The following is a 9,137-nucleotide window of genomic DNA, read 5'->3' as shown; positions in this document are numbered from 1 at the left end:
CACCTCTGATATCCGTATTCTTGCGATTTTTACTTAAAATGATTTTGCATTCAGAAATTTGGGACTTAAATACGGATTTGATGCACGAGAAAATAGTGCATATTGGACGTGAAGAAGGGAGCAAGTTGCACGTGAGGAAAAAAACGCGCCTGATTTAAATGTCACACCTGAACGCTCACATCCTTTTAATTATGTTTGAAATTATGAACATTGCTCAACATCATGAAAATTAAACCTTATTTTCAATAAGCAATCCTGAAAAATATTTGGGGGTGCTTAACTTTTTCCCAGGTGTATACTATCAACATACTGTAGGTAAGACTCAGTTAACATCGTCTATATACTGTTAACATACTGTAGGTAAGACTCAGTTAACATCGTCTATATACTGTCAACATACTGTAGGTAAGACTCAATTAACATCGTCTATATACTGTCAACATACTGTAGGTAAGATTCAGATAACATCGTTTATCTTCTGTCAACATACTGTAGGTAAGACTCAGTTAACATCGTCTATATACTGTTAACATACTGAGGTAAGACTCAGATAACATCTCTAGCTACTTTTAACACATCGTGGGTAATACTCTCAGCTAACTTCGTCTACCTACTGTCGACACATCGTGTGTAAGACTCGGCTATCTTCGTCTACCTACTGTCGACACATTGTAGGTAAGACTTCGATAACTTCGTCTTTATACTATCAGCTTGTTTTGATATGATAATTAATTATTTTAACGTATATGGATATTTTTTGTTATTCTTTTTGGTGATATTATCTTTCAGATAAATTATCTCAAATCTGGTCACAAGTATATTTTACTAATATTAAATTTACTTTCTTGTTTTTTTAATAACACAGTCAATGTTTTTTGTATTAATTAACAATTACAGTGGTGTAACACATAAAAAGAAAAAGAGGACAGAGTTAAATATTTATAATCGCTCTCATTATATTAGTCAAAACAAATCGTTCTCCACTATTTGTGCGACAAAACGTCAAGAAACTACAACACTATAATGAGAAAATAATTTCCCCAAAAGGGGCCCGAAGCCTGCCTGGAGGATTCACGTTTTATTAGTCGCGCCACTATACAGCAGTATATTGTCTGTCAGTGAGTCATTAGACACTAAAATGTTGTCAAATAAAGGACGCCTGACGTTTCAATTTGTATTGTCCTATAAAACGTGCGCATGCCATGAATCACGAGAAGAATTATGCACTCTGTAGGCTACAACAGAGTGACATGACATACGAACTTCAAAAGCAAGAAATATAAATATTTGTTACTCTTAATTTTGGTTTTTACTTACTCTTGAAACAGAACACTTTAGGGGACCCTGCGGAAGTACATTAATTTATATTGTTATTATGTTTTTCACTACTTCTGAGATTTGTAAACTTTAATATCATTTACCCTTAAACAGATTTTGGAAATATTAAATATACTTTCACGTAAACGTGTCAAATGTATAATACTTTCTTGCTGAAAACCAACAAATTATTTCAATTTCAAACGATAATATTCATTTTACACCTCTTTATACGTTAGGTTAAATTTTTCATTAGAGCATTACAACAGCTTTTCCTTTAGATTTGTTTTGAATTTCGCGCAAAGCTACACGAGGGCTATCTGCGCTAGCCGTCCCTAATTTAGCAGTGTAAGACAAGAGGGAAGGTAGCTAGTCACCATCACCCACCGCAAACTCTTGAGCTACTCTTTTACCAACGAATAGTGGGATTGACCGTCACTTTATAACGCCCCTCCCACGGCTGAAAAGGGGCGAGCATGTTTGGTGGGACGGGGATTCGAACCCGCAGATTGCGAGTCGAGTACCCTAACTACCTGGCCATGCCGGGCCTTTTTCTTTAGGAGGTTTACACTTTCTTTCTAAAGTGATTAATTTTTTACTGCGATATTACTTAATGTATATTGATCGTTTTAGCATATATGAATACGCTAATTGATATACGTTTCGTTGTTCCGATTTAAATAAAGAAGTAATATTTCGTTTATTAATCAAGAGATGGCGGTAGCACTACTTTATTACGCTTAATATCTATGATACATAACATTTTCTATCACTGAAATTCATTTCTACATGTGTTTGTTTACTAATTATTTGCTACTTTCACTTTATTCAAATCTTGCAGTACATGCACCTTTCTTAACATATTAAATATATAGATACGTAAACCACATTAATTTATAATATTACCGTCATGTACAAAAATCTTAAACATTATTGGAATGTTTTTATTAGTTTTAGCTTTCTTTTAAAATAAATGACTAAATACAAAAGCTCTATAAATATCAATAAATATATAGGTGCTTTAAAACGCAAATCAATATTCTTAACTGTAAATTTCAAATGAATGTTTGGCGATTATTTATGTTTAAGAAAGAGTAAAAACAGAAATATTAAAGATTTTACCAAATGTCCAGAGTCGCGATAAATATTGTTACGTATCTGCTGGTTTGTTAATTTCCGGTATAAATTCTTTCCGAGGAATTTCAGCGATACAAGTCCTTTTTTAATTAATCCAGTTTATTTTTCCTCGATACAACTTTGTAATACACAGAATTTCCAATCAGTACATTAAACTTAACTACTTTTATACCACACGCTATAAATCACAGTGATTCACACACTTTACTTACGGTGCCTACTGTTCGCTTGACTCAGTTATCTATCTCTTCTATCTATCTGCATATCTATCTCTCGCTGGTTTTATTTCCCGTGCTTATATACTAAAAAAGAGGGCGCCTGGTAAACACTTGGACATTCGAAGAGTTCCTATATAATTCATGATCCTTCTAGAAACTCCAGCGTCGCGTGACCTCCGCTGTCGTAACAATACTATAAAAATCTGACAATTTGTCTCGTAACCGAAACCGTAAAAAATCGAAATAAATTTTAGTTTTAAAAATATTCACAAAATGAACACTAACACCACGTAATAGAACCTTACTACGAGCAGAATAAATCACAAACTTAGCTATACGCGAACACAAGCGTAACAACCTGAGATGCGAACTCAAATGAGGTAAAATTCCAACCAAAGCCATCTGTTCTTTTTCATGGTCCATTAAGCTACGGCCTAAAACTATCTTCAACAAACTAAAAACTAGATTCCACATATCCTGTACCTGATGATGACAAAACCTTGTCGAAACGTTGTACATTTGCTGTTATGTTAAACTTATATTAAAGTTTTTCTTCATTACCCATTCAAGCCGTCTCCGGCCATTATTAGTCTCAAAGTGGGTTCCTCGTCATCGATTTTAAATATCCTGTACGTTGAAACATTGGAAAAACAAATGAGCAATAGTTTCTCGATCCACACCACAGAAGGAACATAAGCCCGTCGGATGATGAAACATATGAACAAACTTAAAATTGGTGGTGACAGCATGATGCCAAATAAGATAATCTAAATTACAATACGGATAACCAACAAAAGAATCAAAACAACCTTCTCAAAGAGACGGCCAATAAGAATCAGGTACGACACTTCACCAAAACTGATGCGTACATGGGGGTGAAAATCATCCTGTAAAACAAATATCTTTTGCAAGGAATGACCCTGAAATAAACTAAAATCCAAACCATTATTACGTGAAAAATACAAAACACGTGTGGGGAAGCTTCCCCTGGTAGGTAATCGAGAAGTAAGTAAGGATGTCCAATCTTGGGGTAGAGCCGAATAAAGTAGACGGAAATATTTACCAACAAACTCATTAGGGAGATCAATATTACTAGACAACACCAACTCAATAATCGGCGATTCCCGGGGAAAACGAGGGATGACCTCATAATATAAATGACGAAGTCACGTGATACCTGCCGCTACAAATTCAGGAAAATAAAATGTTCGCCTACGATTATCCACTAAATTAGGGTTGAGAAACAAAGATTGTTCAAAAATTTCCAGAAAATCGTCAGTTGGCCGCCGAGTAAACCCACCTGGCAAAAATTATCCATCTTCTGAAGATCTCAGCAACATACAGTGTCAAAAGTCACATAAAACAGGAACCAGTTGACAGGAAATAAAACATCAGCACCATAAAGACCAAAATAAAATCTAATAACGAACTTAAAACCTCATGACACTGTCCCGACAAGCAATTCTAAAGCAAGTTCAAACTATACGCATATTTACGGAGACGAATATCTACAAAATTGAGTCCCCCTTCACGAACTGGTTTAATTAACACCTCATAACTAACTTTATGTATCCCTCCATTCCACAGAAACGTCAAAAATATCTTCCGTAATAAAACAAAAGTAGACTCTTCCATATGTAGAACCTGAAGAGGATACCATAGTACAGAAGCAACTAAAGCATTAATAATCAACACCTTACCTTCCAGGGATAAATCTCTATGCCGCCAAGATGTTAATAAACGAGTGACTCGTCGACAGATATCATGCCCATTGATACGATACATCGCAATTCTATCATGGTGAAACTGTATGCCAAGAACCGTCGAAACTTGTGAAGAAACAGTAATCCCTTCAAAAATCCCAACTCCCTAGCCACAGACCTCTGTTCTTATCATAATTAATCAGACTACCTGACGCCCTCCCATAAAGTTGACAAATTTGTAGAATAGGAGTTATAGAACAGACGTCACTAAGCGTCAAAGAAATATCATCAACACGTTGAAACATAAGACTAGTGCGAGAAAAAAATTTAACTTCCAAAATATCATGAGGCCGAACAATCATATGATGTAAAGGTTTTGCACGAAGTATGTATAATATTGCCGACGAAGGACACCCCTGGCGAAGTCCTCCAATAATATTGATAGTGTCAGTAAAATAACAATTATATTTAATAATACTAGAAATGCCGAAATAAAAAAGTTTCAGCCACCGAAGGAAATTGACACCAAAGCCACAACGCTGAAGCAAAGGAAACAAGTAACCATACTCAACACGATCAAAAGCCTTCATTTGATCAATTTTGAGTAAAATCCCACTTCTTTGTGTTCGCTCTAAGTAGTTTGTTAACAACTTCAAAAAGAGGGTCACCACAACTACATCCTGTGACCAGTCTGTGGAATGTGACCAGTCTGGTCCTGTGATGCGAGACTCGCTACGACCCGAGATAATCGATTAGCTAATATTTTAGTCAAAATCTGCTAATCACAATTCAGTAAGGTTATCGGACTATCGCCTATCTCCTCCCTTTGGAATCATTATAAGAACTACACGCTTCATGCTTTCAAGTAAAAAACTGCGTAATAAAATCTCCCGCAAAACCCTCACAAAATCATCAATAAGAGAAGGTAAGAAACACCTATAAAATGCAAAAGTGAAGCCATCTTTCCATGGAGATGTATTCCCCTCAAGATGTTTTTAGAGCCTCCTAATATCAGCATCACACAAAAGACGACCAGAGTCGCTTAATTTTGTTGAAACAAAAGACAAAACCTCATCCAAAGCCGAATCTTTGACACCCTCCGACTTGTAACAACTATATTTGTTGCAGCTGGAAAGAGTGTAAATAAACTATTGAAAAAAACAACACGTTCAGAAATGGATGACGGGGAATACACATTAAACAACACAAATGAAAATTCATTAAAATTAAAATTAAGAGCTATCACCCTCCCCAACCGATCAGTATATTGTAAACTGACAAACTGAGAAAGTGTAGGGTCCACAAAAACTGCCACCCCGTGACGGCTATTCACTGCAATTCACATAAAAAAAATGGCCCTGGCCACAATTTACTAATTAAATAATAATATTGATCAGTAAAAAATGTCTCTTGAAAACAAATTACAGAATAAAGCGAACTAAAATATGTCAAATACTTTTTCAATTTAACAAAGTCTCTCAGCCCGTTACAGTTCACCACCCCCTATCTTAAATAATTCGCCATACTGGGTAAAATGATAATAAATGTAATTTATTTATTTTTTGTTAGTAGTTATTCTCACACGAGGTATTCAAGTCTTACTCAGGTGAGTGTCAGGTGATTCCAAAACTCTCTTCTTACCAATATTCGAAGGTTCCACTTCCATATCAACCAGCGAAGGGGTATCAGGTAGAAGAGTTGTTGGCAGTGAAGACATAGATAGGTCGGCCTTTTTCCCCTCCAACGGTAGAAATTCAGGATCACAGACAGTTGATAAAACTCGAGTACTGACTATGCACTCTTCACGATTCCATGTAGAAGCTACAGGGGACGGAAAGCGATTAATCTCGACATCTAAAACTGCTGATTTATGAAGAACATCATCTCCACCTTCCACCCCTTTCGAATCATCCATCACTGCAACCTCAGAATTTGGGGCTCTAGAAGACTGTCCCTTATCAACGACAAGCAACATGACCTTGCCGATGACAAATCAACTGGGGACAATCACTGTACAAAATGATCCTCGGCGAGGCACAAGTTACACACAAGACGTTGATAATCATGCTTTGTTTTAATAAATAAACTTTCCCCCAACGGATCCATCACCTTAATCACATAAGGCAAAGATGTACGAGAATCAGAAAAAATACGGTACGCACAAAGAGGATACCACTGTAAATGCTTTGGTCGCGTTTCCATACGATAGCATTTTTAACACCACAGTCAAATTCACGCAACTTGGAAATAATGCTCGCATCAGTAACGTATTCAGGAACACTGAAAAATGAAACAGTCAACGTACGGTTTAAATACCCTTGCACCACATAGTTTTCATCATTCAATCCAGAACCCACCACAAAATCTACTTCATCATTTAAAACAAATGTAACTTCATAGCCCCCCCCCCCAGGACGAGGGACAATACAGAATACAACTCTGTATAAAGGTTATAAAAAAGCTATTTGACCTCCTATTGTACATATAGAGTTAAAACATATTTCTAGAATTATGATTTTAATTTCAGTTTTTATGTGTTTAACTTTCTATTTTTCTTTTGTTTCAATACTTCAAACTAATGGTCTTTATGTATAAAATAAACACATCACATTAGTGTGGTAATTCAAAGTTTCTGAGCAGCACCAAACTGAGAAATAACTGCTTGGATTACCTCACCTTGATTTATAATAGGTGCATCCACAAACACAGTCTTCTTCATAACATCTAAAGAGCTACACTGGTCAGCTCTAACATAAGCAGAAACACAGGACATAGTAGATAGGTCCAGGGACTTCCTCATTCGAAAAAACAAACAAAAAATTCAACAAGCACGAGTCGCTTTTTAAAAGTGAGAGAGCCATTCAAAAACACGTCTCGCCACAACGCAATATCCTAACCACTAGACGATCACGGCAATGTTCAAATTTTGTTTCATTAATTTAATTCAGTAAAAAAACTGAGAGTTTGTTTTGTTTAAATTGATTCGTTTTTAAAATAAATTGTTAAATACAATAATTTTTATAGATATCAATGAAGAAAGAGATCTTTTGAAACATACATCGATATCTTTAAACAGTAAGTTATTCTTTCTTTATTATTAATACCTTGTTAACAGTGCTAAACTATTTTTTCCCTACGAGCGTTGTTACGAAATTATAGTAGTGGGGGAAGAATAAAATACACATTAAGTACGTGTATTAAATATCGTGTACATTTTAAATAACTATAATCTAGGATAGATCTCTAATTCGTAAAAATTAAGGGTTAATTAAATTAAAAAATGTGAAATAAATATTGATTTTAGTTTAAAAATTTTATTTTACAAAATTATATAAACACTAGGTGGGGATGAAGTCTCCTCAACCTTTATCTAGCTACAACCACCTTTTCAGAAAGTATCTGTAAAGGATGATTATATTTTGGGCTTCCACATAATGCCTCGTATCTTGATCAAGGCAGTGAAATTCCTACCTCGAGATGGCGTTGAAATGTTACTGAGCCCGAAACAGACAAAGCTCGTGAAAGTCACAATTAATATCAATTTACTGTGAAAAAAGTACACAGCCTTCGAATTATCAAATTATTTTTATCGTTCACTATCATTGCGGATAGGGGGAGGCCTACATATTGCATCATCTTATATTATTTTATGTTTTTGCCTGCTACAAAATTCGGCGTAAAGAACTTACAAAAATGGGTTAAATCAACCATTTTCTATGAAAAATACACGGGGGATCCGAGGTAGTGATTACCTGCAATGTTGATTCTTTTTTGTTGTTGTTGTGTAACTTATATGTTGTTAGATACCCTGTTAAACAACAAACTGCTGGACCTACAAATAGTTTAGTGCATAAATAGTTTAGAAAGCAGCGGAAAGGGGTATTATGGATCATATTAAGAATTATAAGATTAAAACGACCCACAAACAAGTCCATTCATGCGCTGCTTTCACAGGATCTAGGTTTAGTGTTTTCTACAAACACAAGTGACGCCCGGTTTTCAATTCAAAATTGTGTTTATTTAAAGTTCTTGTTGTGTTGTGAAGTCACTTTCATTACGTGTATATAGGTTGTATTAATTTCAACACAAAGAGCCTGCATTAATCAACACGTTTGTGTTCTCTTTTGTTTGCCGACAATGATTGTATTGTTTAAACACAAGTTTTTTAGCATTGTAAGACTTTCGGAATGGTTGATATATAATCTACTTATTATTAGTTTTACTAAATTATTACGTCACTTTGAACGATTTTAACATATATGCAACCCTTTTCTCTCGTTTAGCAACATTTTGAATGGTTTTAACATATATGTAGCATTCTTTACTCCTTTAGCAACATTTTGAACGGTTTTAACATATATGTAACATTCTTTACTTCTTTAGCAACATTTTGAATGGTTTTTAACACATATGTAATAGTGAAGAATGTTACATATATGTTAAAACCATTCAAAATGTTACTAAAGGTGGGAAGAATGTTACATATATGTTAAAATCGTTGAAAATGTTACTAAAGGAGTGAAGAATATGTTAAAACCATTCAAAATGTTACTAAAGGATATGTAACATTCTTTACTCCTTTAGCAACATTTTGAACGGTTTTAACATATATGTAACATTCTTTACTCCTTTAGCAACATTTTGAATGGTTTTAACATATATGTAGCATTCTTTACTTCTTTAGCAACATTTTGAACGATTTTATCACTTATGTAGCATTCTTTACTTCTTTAGCAACATTTTGAACGATTTTATCACATAT

This window comes from Limulus polyphemus, unplaced genomic scaffold, assembly GCF_000517525.1.
Source record: "Limulus polyphemus unplaced genomic scaffold, Limulus_polyphemus-2.1.2 Scaffold551, whole genome shotgun sequence".
NCBI lineage: Eukaryota > Metazoa > Arthropoda > Merostomata > Xiphosura > Limulidae > Limulus > Limulus polyphemus.
The sequence above is the reverse complement of the archived record's forward strand: the minus strand, read 5'-3'. Positions refer to the sequence as shown.